Source organism: Trachurus trachurus (assembly GCF_905171665.1).
Source record: "Trachurus trachurus genome assembly, chromosome: 1".
Taxonomy (NCBI): domain Eukaryota; kingdom Metazoa; phylum Chordata; class Actinopteri; order Carangiformes; family Carangidae; genus Trachurus; species Trachurus trachurus.
The window spans coordinates 35,389,139-35,403,527 of NC_139891.1; positions in this window are offsets into that span (position 1 = coordinate 35,389,139).

Below are 14,389 nucleotides of genomic sequence, written 5' to 3' on the forward strand. Positions count from 1 at the left end.
TTTATGACTTGATGATTATGTATCACATATCGCCGCGATTAGGAGTGGCGCTGTTCATGATACAGAATACAAGAGGATGAAAGGAGAACTAGCTGCAGACAGTAAATAATATAGTAGCCTAGTTTTTCAATGACAAAATGTAACGACGGCAGCTACAGTAGACTATAGCCCACGTCTCACTCTCTTTTTTCGGTCATCTGTCTCGTCATCTCCAAAATGTGTTTTTAAAATGAGCCAACTACAGTACTGTGCAGTAGTGCCGCAGATTTCTCACTCCGCACCTTGTTTGAGAGTGCAGCTGGATGATTTCTTGTGAATGAACGGGTCTGTGTCACTTTGGGGCTGGGCGATAAAACATAGGATAAATAACTTTCCCTCGATAGAAGACGCGGCCGATACAAAGTGACACCGTCAGCCATGCAGCCGGCCTGGACTTTTTATTTTTAATTATGAAGGATCATCTGCGCAAGGCAAAGATGATAGCATCAACAAAACACGGCGTAACACACGCGGCTGTATGGGACAGGCTTTTATTTAATTCAGAACAAACCGCTTAGCAAAAATGGAAAATATAGTCTATAATAATTAATTGATCTGTTGTTTGGCCACTGTTTGAAAATAACCCGAATTATGAGCAAATAATCTGATCCAGAACAGCAGTCATAATCAGACTTCTTCTAAATAAACCTAAACATTAAATAACTGGGTCAGGTCGGACCATGGGGTTATTTTTTCTCTTCTTCTTCACAGGAGAAGAGGAGGTGCGCTGCGCTCACGGACGCGTTGATGTTTTGTGATTTATCTGCTGCCTTGACTCTGCCCTTTATACATGTGCGTTCAGATTAACAATAAGACAAGCCATGGTTGAGTTTATTGAGTTTTAGCTGCTCAATCTCATTGTTTCAAAGAAAAGGGATTGATTTTTATAACGAAATGAAACGAAAACAATATTATATTGATACATTGTTGTAAAAAAAATCCAAAAGAAACGAAAATGAACTAAAGAAAATAACTTTCACACACACACATTAAAACAGTGCGATTGGTTGAAAGCTGATAATTAGCCATGTGCTTATAAGCTGATTGGCCGAAACCAAGAACAAAGCCGCGTGAATGGCCAATCGCCATGTGTTAACATTTCCATATTCCGCACATTCTGTGACAAACTGTAAACTGTTTTCTTGTCTGTAACAACATCTATTGCACGTCTGTCCGTCCTGGGTGAGGGATCCCTCCTCTGTTGCTCACCCTGAGGTTTCTCCTGTTTTTCCCTGTTAAAAGGGTTTCCATGGAGTTTTTCCTCAGTCGATGTGAGGGTCTAAGGACAGAGGATGTTGCTACGATGCCATGTAAAGCCCTTTGAGACAAACTGTTTGTAAAAACGGGCTATACAAATAAAATTGCCTTGCCTTGCCTTGCCTTAACGGCCGACATGTAAATCAGCTGTTTCGATGGGCGTTATATGAATAGAGATGTTAATGTGGTACTTTGCACATAGGCTATTTTCTGTAACTGGAAGAAAAACAGCCAGCTGGAAGAATGTGTTGCCTAAATCTTTTACTGTGTGGGAGATCTCCACCAACGTAGCCGGGGAGAAAGTGATCAAAAGTTGTATTGTGTGTTTAATGCAATAATAATATGACCTAACAACAGATGAATTCGTACATAAACAGGTCCTAAATTATGAAATGTCATAGTTTTGAAGTTTAGAGGCAAAACAGGTTTTATTGTCAGTAGTCGCTGGAGGGACGATTGATACAGCTGTTTCAAATGTCCCTCACGCCACCGTGCGTAGTGATTGTGGTCACACTGCGCGATCAATATCTGTATATAAATCACCAAATTAATAGCCTAACTGTTTTGCAATGAACAACAACCGATTTGAATGAACAACATGTATTTTTAATAAACACCACATATTTTTAATGTTCGTGTTTATGACGTGAATCAACAGATATTCAGCAAAGTGAGGGGAAAATGCCGAGGGAAAAATGACAATATGTTCAACTGTGTATCCATAAACATGACTTAGGGCAGGGAAATAAGTAAATTAAATGAAAATGCAGTTGTCCAACAACTCCTACAAAAGAAGAAAGGCGAGTTTAATCGAAATGCGGATCTTGACAATTGCGCACGGGACAAAAATATTTATTTGACCTATTTATATTGTGAGAAATTATGTGACATTTTGGCAATAACAAGTACACTAGTATGTTGTCCGATATGCTTCATAAAAACGAGAGTAATGTCAGTAGTTTCTGTTTAAAACATGCTGTTTCAACCGTCCCTCCTCTGCGCAGATGATCCTTCATAATTAAAAATAAAAAGTCCAGGCCGGCTGCATGGCTGACGGTGTCACCACTCTCATTATCACTGGCTGTTTGTGTTGTCTGTCAAAAAATGGATGAATTAAACCTATAGACTTTGTATCGGCCGCGTCTTCTATCGAGGGAAAGTTATTTATCCTATGTTTTATCGCCCAGCCCCAAAGTGACACAGACCCGTTCATTCACAAGAAATCATCCAGCTGCACTCTCAAACAAGGTGCGGAGTGAGAAATCTGCGGCACTACTGCACAGTACTGTAGTTGGCTCATTTTAAAAACACATTTTGGAGATGACGAGACAGATGACCGAAAAAAGAGAGTGAGACGTGGGCTATAGTCTACTGTAGCTGCCGTCGTTACATTTTGTCATTGAAAAACTAGGCTACTATATTATTTACTGTCTGCAGCTAGTTCTCCTTTCATCCTCTTGTATTCTGTATCATGAACAGCGCCACTCCTAATCGCGGCTATCAGGCTGTCAGCATTGTCCCCAAAACGTCTGAGCAGTATTTAGTACGGTGCTGCCACCTAGAGGAAAACAGTTGTGGTGAAAAGTCACGCGATCACGCGATCCTGCAGTGCAGGAAAAACCCCGCAATTTTGAACCAGTAACATCTGTACATAAAGTGAATAGCTGCTAATGAATCTTGCGTTGCTCGGCGCCATGTTGAAAAGGTCAAAGGTTATTCTCATCTCGGCAGCTCTGGCATCAAAAAATTCTACGAGTTGCCCAGTGGAAAATGCCACATGAGAGGGTTTTCATGTGCACTTTTCACGTCGCCTTTTGGCATTTACCATAATTACCATAGCACATGAAGGCACTGTCAGGATAAAAAACAGGAAAACTGACATTGCGTGTTCGTTTATTCCAAGAGAGGACAAACAACGACGTTCCGGGCAACTATTTATTAAATTGGATCATCAAAGGAATCAGATACAAGAAACTCTCCTGTTCAGGAAATCGCAGTCTGCAAGCAGTTAGCTGCAACCACCATCCCAAGAGAGCGAGAATTCTCTGTCTTCTCCCTAAAACAAAGGCGTTACATTAATTTTAATAAATTCGCACTATGTGTGTGTAATTAATCCTTATTGGTCAAAAACAGGTGGGGAGTGGCTGTGGTTTAAACTTAGCCCTCCCTTCGTTGGTGCCCTCTGGCTGGCACATGTTGGTCCCATCTTCCCAGCACACGAACCTCCGGGCCTGAAACACAAGAAACCCTCCCTACACTGACATAACTCTCCATCCCAGGTGTCTGAGGGGTCAGGGCAGATAATACAGACCACACAATGCTTCATTCAGCGGGCCACAGGCCTCTCATCCTCTCCTCCCTTCGGCCTTGGAGATGTTTTGCTTTCACTGTGGCTCTGTGTGCTCTCAACTTTGCCTTTGAATGATCAAACAGGTTACTGGTATTCATTGCATTATGAATTAAGCTGAACACAAATCTATATGGTTTGCTTTAAACTCAGGGGGTTGGTCAAAAATATAAGACACGATAGGTTAGTTAAAACATGAGACTAAACTCTACTACCACTTAAAGTGAATGCATAAACAGGTACATAAAGGCAAATGTTTCACACCACACACAGGATTAACTTGTTTAATTGGGTAAAATGAGTAAGTGCTCAGTCTAATAAAACAATCATCAGTGAGATATATTCAGTGTTGATCAGTACTGTCAAAGTGGAGAATATATGTTCAGTGTTAGTTCTGGTGATGAGGTTAACTGTGTGCAGCTTTGCAGTCTCCAGTATAGAGAAACAGGTTCAGCTTTATTTCATCAGTCAGTAAAACATTGGTGTTCTGTTTTATTTATTAATCAGTAAGGCACAATATCAACTTCAGTTAGTAAAAGGCAAACATTCAATGTTAAGACAATTTTTACCCTAACAACTCCCTCCTTTCACACCAACTAGGTGTGAACTACTTAGTCCAGGTATTCTTCAATGTCTGGCACCTCCTAGGCACAGTCGGTGATGACAGACAGAGAGAACTCTTCTTCCTGGCTCTCAGCAATGTTAACCAGCAAAGGCATTTGGTAAGGGGGAGGTGGTTTCTCTTTGGTCAGGGCAGTGGTGATCAGGCGGTTAATCAGAATTCTAAGACATGGGATGCAGCAACAGCCACAGGTGATGAGGATAGCCGCAAAGACTGCTACAGATATCACAGCAGACAAGACCAAGTTTCTCCACTTACCAAACATGTTAGTGAGGTTAGCTAATCTCTGGACATTGTAGTAAACATAGTTAATTCTGTAATTCAGGTGTCATGTGCAGCTTTAACCTACACTCAAAACCTGCGGGGTCGGTGTCTGGATACAGCGGAGCAGGGCCTGTGTACAGAGTCGGTCTAGCTGTGGAACAAACAATACAGTTAGCAAGGTTATGAGCAGCAGCAGTAAGATACATCCAATCAAATATTACTGTCTTAGTAACCAGTTACAAAAGTTATCACATTTTCTGGTGATGGGAGGTGTAAGTATGTAACGAGATCGTCGTCTACAATTTGAGAGGAGTACAGTAATGTTAAATTGACCTACGGGGTCATTCTCAGTCATATAAGATCCTAGAGCATACAGATCACTGTCAGTGACTTTAGATTCTTTCAGGGTCAATATAAGTGGATTGCATGTGCCGTCTGCGCAGTCATTTGGGGCTGTACCTTTGATTATGGACAATCGTCCTTTTATGGGGTCTGTAGCCCCAATCTTTGTTCCCAGTGTTAGCAACGACTAACTGCCAGCGATTACACCACATTATTATTAGAGGGATCTTTCAGCTCTGACATTGTGTGGGACTGTCTTTGGCGTTAGGCCAGTCCACAAGATAACCAATACTGTGCCTTGAGTTATCATGGCAAGGAGAAACATCATCACCCCGGCCCTGTTAGAGCCAGGCTGTTGATGTTCTTCCATGTTGAGGTACCGCATAATTTTTTAATGAACTTGCTTTTACTTTTACATTTGGACGGCATGGTAAGTTAGCAGGTTAGTTGTTACAGGCGTTTGGCCGATAATTCAAGTCTACTCTTTAGCGCCTGTATTTTCAATTGCCAGATCAGCTGTATCTGCAGCTGACAGATCAGCTCTAACTTCACGTAGTGAACGTGTCGGTGGTGGGGACGGTACACAATGTGTCAGGTGGTGCCAATTTGCTCCCGTCTTTCCTTTTACACGGACTGCATGTGAGGTACGTTCAATTACCTCATATGGTCCTGTCCACCTGGGTTCAGACCACTTTCGTTTGTGGACTTTCACCTGTACCCAATCTCCCATTTTCAAAACAGGAGACTTTGCTGGTGTCGTCTCCGGCTCTTCTTTTGCGTTCTGCACTTGTTTGCACAAGACTTGTGACAGGGCAGTCAAAGCGGCTATGTAGTCATCACAGTCAATTTGCCAGAGGTCAAGAATTGGGAGGTGTCCTCCGTCTCTTGGTGGACCTGGCATAGGGCGGCCAGTCAACAGTTCATGGGGTGTCAAATGTGTTTTGCCATGAGGAGAATTTCTCATTGACATAAGGACCCCAGGCAAGGCGTCGACCTATGAGAGTTTAGTTTCTGCACAGATTTTCGCCATTTTCTTTTGTACGCTCCAGCTTTGTCTTGCATGTCTTTAATGTCGTCATTAGTCAGTTCTGGGAGTGGTGCAACCACGACTGTCAGCATTTGTCCTTGATATCCTCCTGCTTTCTTGGCTGCAGCGTCGGCAGCTTCATTTCCTTTAGCGATGGTGGAAGAGTTTTTCTGGTGTCCTTTGCATTTCATCACTGCTACTTTCTGTGGGAGGAGTATGGCTTTGATCAACTCCTCTAGTTGTTCTTTGTGTTTCACCGGGGTGTTTGCTGTGTGAGGAAGCTTCTTCTCACCCACTGTGGTCCATCAACATGTACAGCTCCATGGGCGTAGGCTGAGTCAGTGTAGATGTTAACTCTTTGTCCTTCACTGAGCTGCAAGGCTCTGGTCAGTGCTATTACTTCGGCCAATTGTGCTGATGCTGGTTGTAGGATGACTCTTTGTTCTAGCACTTCATGTTCATTTCCTGTCTGTTTCACAACAGCGTAGGAAGCAACGTTCCTTGTTCACCTTTGTAGCAGCAACCGTCTGTGAAGAGGGTGAGGTCTGGTGTTTGTAGTGGTTGTGCTTGTAAGTCTGGTCGGAGCCTGACGTCTCTTGCTGCCACATCTGCACAGTTGTGTGGGAGATGTTCTTCCGTGGTCTTGTTGGTGGCCAAGTTGATGCTTTCTGTGTAGTAGGTGATGTGGGGGTGTTTCAGAGTAGTTGAGATCTTTATTTTTCTTGATGGTGAGAAGGTGAATGCACTTGAGTTCAGAAATGCAACCACTCTGTGGTTTGTGTTAATGTTCAATGGGTGGCACATTACCATGTGTTCTGTCTTTGTTATGGCTTTGGCCAGGGCGGCAAGATGTCGTGCACAGCCTCCTTGTCCTGTTTCCATGTTGTCCAGCTTTGAACTTTGAACTGTGGTACATCAGTACTCTTCTTTCTCCCTCCTTTTTCTGATAAAGGACGGCGTAACAATGCCGTTCTTTTCAGAAACATCCAAGTGAAAAGGGACATTGTAGTCAGGGCTTGTCAGTGTTGCAGCTTTTGTGAGGGCACATTTTGTGTCTGTGAACGACCTCTCCGCTTCAGGAGTCCAAGTGAGGTTGGCAGTCAGGTTTCTGTTGCCTGCAGCAGATATCATTTCTCGCAGGGGTTGGGTCAAGCTGGGGGTTAAGGGAAGACAGAAGAAGGCGTTGGCCAGGTCGATGATGGTGAAGTACTGGTGGGAGGGGTTCAGGTTTTGGAGTGCAAGGTAGGGATCGGGGGCATGGCAGTAGGCACAGTTGCATCATTGACAGCTCTGAAATCTTGTACCATTCTCCAACTCTTTCCTTCACCCTTCTTGACAGGGAGGATGGGCGTGTTCCATTTTGAGTGACAGGGGACCAACACACCTGCTTGTAGGAGTCCTTCAATCGTGTCCTGAAATTCCCTCCTTTTGCTCTGGTTTCAGACGATACTGAGGTCTCCATACGGGTCGTTGGTTTGGCAGGTGCTTAACATCAACAGGATGTGTCGTGATGAGACCAACATCATAGGGTCCTAATGTCCAGAGTGATGGTGGGATGTGTGCCAACAGTGTGGGCGTGCCATGGTGATCCACAGAGTCAGATCCATATTGTCTGGGGAGTTCCTGAGACTCCAAGTCTCCTTTTTCAGTGCTTGAGAATGTGAGTCTCCACATGTTGGCATCTTCATTTCTGTAGAGGTGGGGAAAGGGAGACGGCGTCCAGTTGAGGTTTAGTGCACTTTTTATCATAAGGCCCAGGGACTTGGCGTGGTGGCTCTGCCCAATGGCCAGAGTGGGGCGGAGTCAGGGTCCAGCGCGTACCAGGTGAGTTGTTCTGGCGTGAGTTTACAGTACGCTGTCTCACCCTCCTTTCCAAAGTAGATGTCTCCGATCTCCAGAGATTCAGTTCCTCCCTCTTTGTCTTCAGTCCAAGCTTGAGTGTACTCTTCGTCAGGAGTAGTTGTAGGTGCAGTGTAGAGGTTCAGAGGGTTCAGAGAGTGTGAGTTGGGACTGTATCCAGGGTTTCCGTTCCATATAGGCGTATTGGACGCGTGGAGTCTTTTCTCTGGTGGAGGTCAGTCGTGACCAGAACACTTGTGTGAGTTTGTCTGTGAGTTCTTGTGATGGGGCCATGTAGAGGATCCTGAGGTGTGGCGTGGGGGTCGTTGAAGGGGGATGAATGATGAGACCAGCATCAGCGCATTGTATAGTGAGGCTTAACTGCACTAGGAGGTCTCTTCCTAGCAGCTTCACAGGGCTGTGTGGTGCATACAGGAATTGATGCTGCAGTGTTAGGGATCTGAACTTTACAGCCAATGGCATTGTGAAATGTTGAACTTGTGGTTGTCCTGAGTATACGACGATGGTGAGAGTCTGTGAGGGGGGGTGATGATACTTTACACTGCAGCTCCAAGTCACCATTGGTTCGGCTGCTGGTGGATTCAGCTGACTTGCGTTGTACTCAGGAACCCGTCACTGTGGCATTTGGTGGGCGTCTTGGGCTTGGTTTTCTCCTGAATTTTGGGCCTGGTGTCGACTTGGGCATTCTCTGATCCAGTGTCCGAATCTTCCACAGCCGTGGCAACGGGAATGTGAGCGTGAGTGTGGGTGTGGGCCTCCTCTTCCTCGGTAAGATCCTCTTCCACCTCTCATCATTCCTCGATTTTGGTGCGCTTGAGCTTGCTGGGGTTGGGATGTTGAAGGTGGTGGTTGAGGGGCCACGGGGGTCTGGGGTGGTGGAGGTGGAGGGTATGGGAGAGTGTAGTATGGGGGTGGTGGATATGGATGGGTGTAAGCCTGAGGTGGTAGACCTGGCAGAGTGTAGAGTTGAGGTGGGGGATACAGGTAAGTGTGAGTGGGAGGAGTCTGGGAGGGGGGCAGAGTAGGTGCTTGCGTTGGTGGAGCTGGGCAAGGTGGGGGAGTGGTTGAGACATATCCTGCATCCGGTAGGATGGGATACATGTGGGGGGCAGAGGTCACCTTCATGTTGTTCTTCTCGTCTGTGACTTTGTCTTTGTCTTTGTCTTCTGTAGATTTTTTGCCATAGATCTCCGCTTCTCTTGCTTCTCTCATGTAGTTGCAGATCGCTGTGGTCATCATTGATTTGTTCTTTATTTTGTCCACAGACCCTTTTCTCCACAGATGCTTTCCTTCTTGTTCCCATTTGGTCTTGGCCTGTGTGTAGGCTGATGTTGCTCCGACTGATATGCAATTGATGGTGGCTGAGTTGGGAAGTCCAGCATCTGGGTCAGCAGTCAGGAGTCCTTGTTCTGTCCATCTTTTCCATTCTTTCTCCACGTTGTTTCTAGTGTCCGTCCCATTTAGTCCTGCTGCTGTTGCGTTGGCATCCAGTCTTTTGATGATCCATTCCTTCAGTTGTCCCATGTTACAGGGGTAGGGGTCTGTTTCCTTCATGTTATTCATGATGCTTTAATCGTAGTTCTTGTTGAGCAGAATAGTGATGATGAAGACGAAAGCGATTAGGACCAACGTAGGTAGATGGTTGATTCTTGGTCATGGAGTTTCTTGTCGAATGTTGATACGATTCCGTCCAGACGTTTTCCAATTTCAGTTTGGTCAGGGTCGTTAGAAGAGGGTAATGGCTCTTCAACTTCTTCAATGACGGAGTCAAATGTCACAGTTTTCTTCATTAGTCCAGAGGAATCTTCTCACAGCAAAGACACCCATTGTTGTTGTTGTTGTTTTTGTTGGATTTTGAAAAATAAATGTGAAGTAGTAGATTAATTAATCAATTAAGTGAGGTAAAGACTTAATTAATAATTTATCTGAAATTGAAATTTATAAATCAAATTAAATGGATGTAGGTGTGTAACTCTGTGGTAAAGTAATTAATGAATTAACTTGGATTGTTATTCACGTGTCAGGTGTCAATGTAATGTTAAATTATTATCTTAAATCGCTATTCATGCAAAAACAATGTGAGGTGATGTAGGACTGAAATGTAGTGGTCAAATAATATATATTTTTTAATTGCTATAAATACATAAAACAGCGTAAATTGGAATAAATGCAGTTAGTTTAATGGATCGATTGACTTCCACATTAGGCTTGTTTGCAATCATGATCAATGTAATGACTATGAAATGATAAATCAATTCCTCACTTTTTTTTTTTTTTTTTTTTTTTTCATGGGATATACAGTAGATATGTGGGTTGTATTCCCAAATTATCATTAAAAAATAGCTCTGGGATGTTTTCTTAGTGTTAAATTATTGTTGTGATTTCAGAATAATAATGGTTTCAATTATTGCATGCAATAATTTTGTTTGCCATTAGTATTTACTTTGCAGTACTGCATTTTTACTCTTTGCAAATTTCAATAGTCATCATTATCCAAAAGTATTTATGTATTTCCCAGGGATAGTGCACATCAGTTTCTCCAAATGCTGTCAGTATTATTTGAGTGGCCACTGTTAAACTAAAATACTGACAGGAATCAGATGACAGCCTACGAGAGCAACACATTAACATATCATAAAGCGCTTAGTCCTGAATCTCAAATAGTGAGGTTTAAAGGGAAAAATAAAATAATAGCTAAAACAGGACAAAATACCGGTACAACCATTCAAACAAACATTAAACAAACATGCTGTGAGTAATAAATCCAAACAACAAAAGCAAAGCAATCATTAGGGCCCACAGCCGTGCAGGGAACAGGGCAGAGGAACAGACAGGTCACATGATACACAGCACTTCACACACAACACTGGAGCACAAGAGGGGGGTAATGCAAGCCAAGCCACTCACAGAGCAATAACAGTTTGGGAATATTAGCTGCAGTCTTAAACCGGTTGTTCAGATTTGGACTTCAATTTTGCAACATAATTATATTTATTTTATTTGTTTACTCAGATTATTCCCATTTTATATTACTTAATTTGCTTTAAAAATTTTATTTATAGTTGTTTGTTTTGTCACATTATTGTTTTTATTCATTAGTGCATCGTTGTTGACCAATTACCATTACTGTTATTTTGTGTTTTTTATTTTTGCAGCAATGACTATACTCCATTTATTTTTCAGCAGCAGCCATTTTCAAACCAGCAGTCGCCATTTTATCAACGACACGCCCAACAGTTTTCCCCAAACTCTTAGTTAAGTTTCATTCATGATTCTGCCATGGTAGCTGTCGCATCAGCGCACCACGGGGAGCAAAGTTCTCCAAGAGTTTTACCGTGAACATGACCTGTGACCCATAGCGGCACATTTTTCACAGGTACGTTTACCAAGGCTCACAAATTAACATTATTTACTTTTACCAGTAGGTCAAACTACACAACACAACATTTGAACAGCAAACACACCAGTAATCAAAGTCAGAGGCTGGCCAACAGTCACACCACACCACTCAATGCATCCACATCCCACATGGCACCCGCTTTCACAGCCTCTGGCCTTTTAACGCGCACACACACACACACACACACACACACACACACACACACACACACACACACACACACACACACACACACACACACACACACACACACACACACACACACACACACACACACACACATACTGTACATACACCCACAGATACGCTCTGTCTTACACTCGTCCATACAGCGCAACAGACACTCAGAAACATTCCTTTCCATACATATATACATGATTACATGCACACAAACAGTTTCCACCCAGGCTCACTCAGACGGGTCTTCCTCACGCACACACTCAAGCACATCTTATTCACAGAGACAGGGAACGCCATGCACACTTATTCAGGCACACTTCACTCACGAGCCAGACACACCCATGTTCACAGAGCCGCTTCACAGTCTCCTCTCAAGCATATACACATATACACACACACATTCATCACAGAGTTCAATACACACATTTCGCTCACACATTGCAATAGTAACAGTAATCAAACTACACAAGCGCTTGATTCTCGGACCGGACTTCCACCTGTCATATCTACCTTAGTTGCTTTAACAAGACTTTCACTCGAGGGACTCTAAACCGTGTCACATATCAAAACATACATTAAAAAATTAGATCTAGACGATCCAGAACAGGACTTCCACCTGTCATATCGACCTTAGTTGCTTTAACGAGACTTTCACTCGAGGGACTCTAAACCGTGTCACATATCAATACATACATTAAAAAAATTAGATCTAGATGATCCAGAACAGGACTTCCACCTGTCATATCGACCTTAGTTGCTTTAACGAGACTTTCACTCGAGGGACTCTAAACCGTGTCACATATCAATACTTACATTTAAAAACCATGTTACATTGATGATCCAATTTTCAATTTTATCAATATACTTTACCTTTAAGACAAAGCTTAACATTACTGTTTTGACGTCACACCACCTTACCTCCTCCACACTCACAAAAATTTGGAATATCCAATGAGCAGAATTTGGTCATACAAGACAACAGGTTTCTGCCTTACCTTGTTTTAGGGCGCGCCTGTGAGTGGTAAGAAGTCCAGTGGAGAGACTCCGGTCCCAGCCAAATCCAGGCCTGAGGTCCCGGTCTTCAATCTCTAGGTCCTCCTCTCAGAATCACGTCGGGGTCACCAAAAATGTCAGGATAAAAAACAGGAAAACTGACATTGCGTGTTCGTTTATTCCAAGAGAGGACAAACAACGACGTTCCGGGCAACTATTTATTAAATTGGATCATCAAAGGAATCAGATACAAGAAACTCTCCTGTTCAGGAAATCGCAGTCTGCAAGCAGTTAGCTGCAACCACCATCCCAAGAGAGCGAGAATTCTCTGTCTTCTCCCTAAAACAAAGGCGTTACATTAATTTTAATAAATTCGCACTATGTGTGTGTAATTAATCCTTATTGGTCAAAAACAGGTGGGGAGTGGCTGTGGTTTAAACTTAGCCCTCCCTTCGTTGGTGCCCTCTGGCTGGCACAGGCTGGTCCCATCTTCCCAGCACACGAACCTCCGGGCCTGAAACACAAGAAACCCTCCCTACACTGACATAACTCTCCATCCCAGGTGTCTGAGGGGTCAGGGCAGATAATACAGACCACACAATGCTTCATTCAGCAGGCCACAGGCCTCTCATCCTCTCCTCCCTTCGGCCTTGGAGATGTTTTGCTTTCACTGTGGCTCTGTGTGCCCTCAGTTTACCTCTGAATGATCAAACAGGTTACTGGTATTCATTGCATTATGAATTAAGCTGAACACAAATCTATATGGTTTGCTTTAAACTCAGGGGGTTGGTCAAAAATATAAGACACGATAGGTTAGTTAAAACATGAGACTAAACTCTACTACCACTTAAAGTGAATGCATAAACAGGTACATAAAGGCAAATGTTTCACACCACACACAGGATTAACTTGTTTAATTGGGTAAAATGAGTAAGTGCTCAGTCTAATAAAACAATCATCAGTGAGATATATTCAGTGTTGATCAGTACTGTCAAAGTGGAGAATATATGTTCAGTGTTAGTTCTGGTGATGAGGTTAACTGTGTGCAGCTTTGCAGTCTCCAGTATAGAGAAACAGGTTCAGCTTTATTTCATCAGTCAGTAAAACATTGGTGTTCTGTTTTATTTATTAATCAGTAAGGCACAATATCAACTTCAGTTAGTAAAAGGCAAACATTCAATGTTAAGACAATTTTTACCCTAACAGCACCATAACACTTAAAAAAAAAAGTTTTTATAAACAGACCAAATATGTTGTTCATTAGTAAACCATTTAAAAAGAACAGCATAACAGCCACACATCAATTCTCAGGGAGCACTGGCATAAAAACCTGTATTTTAATTTGTTTTGAAATTATTTGTACTTTTTAAAGTGTTATTTTAGTCATCTGTGTCTTTTTTGCCTTGTATGAATGAATGAATGAATGAATTTTTTTATTTTCGTGTCATGCTACCACTGTGGCCCATCCCATATGAGAGTACAAGACACATTTAATGACAAATACAAATAAAAGACTAGACAGTCCTTCCTGTTGGACACATAAATAAACAATGTAAGATTACTTTCAGTACTCAACTATAAATCGCTCTTTGTCTCATTGCCCAGGCCTTTTCAAGAAATAAAGAAAATGCAAAAATATTCAACTGAAAAAGATGTTTTAGCTTCTCAGCATCGTCACAAATTCGTTATTTGGATCTACCTTACTAAACAGTTTTTGTCTTATAAAGTCACAGAAAGGACAGTAGAACACAAAATGCATTTCATTCTCCACCTCTTGGATGTCTTGTATTGTAACTTCTGTCAAATGGACCATGAGTCTGCAATAAAGACATGAATGAATGAATGCTATTGATATCAGGGGCGTCACCAGACCTTTTTCTGGAGCACGAGTCCCAGTTTAAATGTCATATAGACTATAAACTATATATTTTAATGCTCAAAGAATAAGTAAAGTCAGTTCAGACTGAGTTGTGGCCCATTAGAGCTTAGTGGCTGGAAGCGCCCCAGATCGATATTGACCAAACGTGATCATGATTAGGATTCTTGTCATAGCTCCAG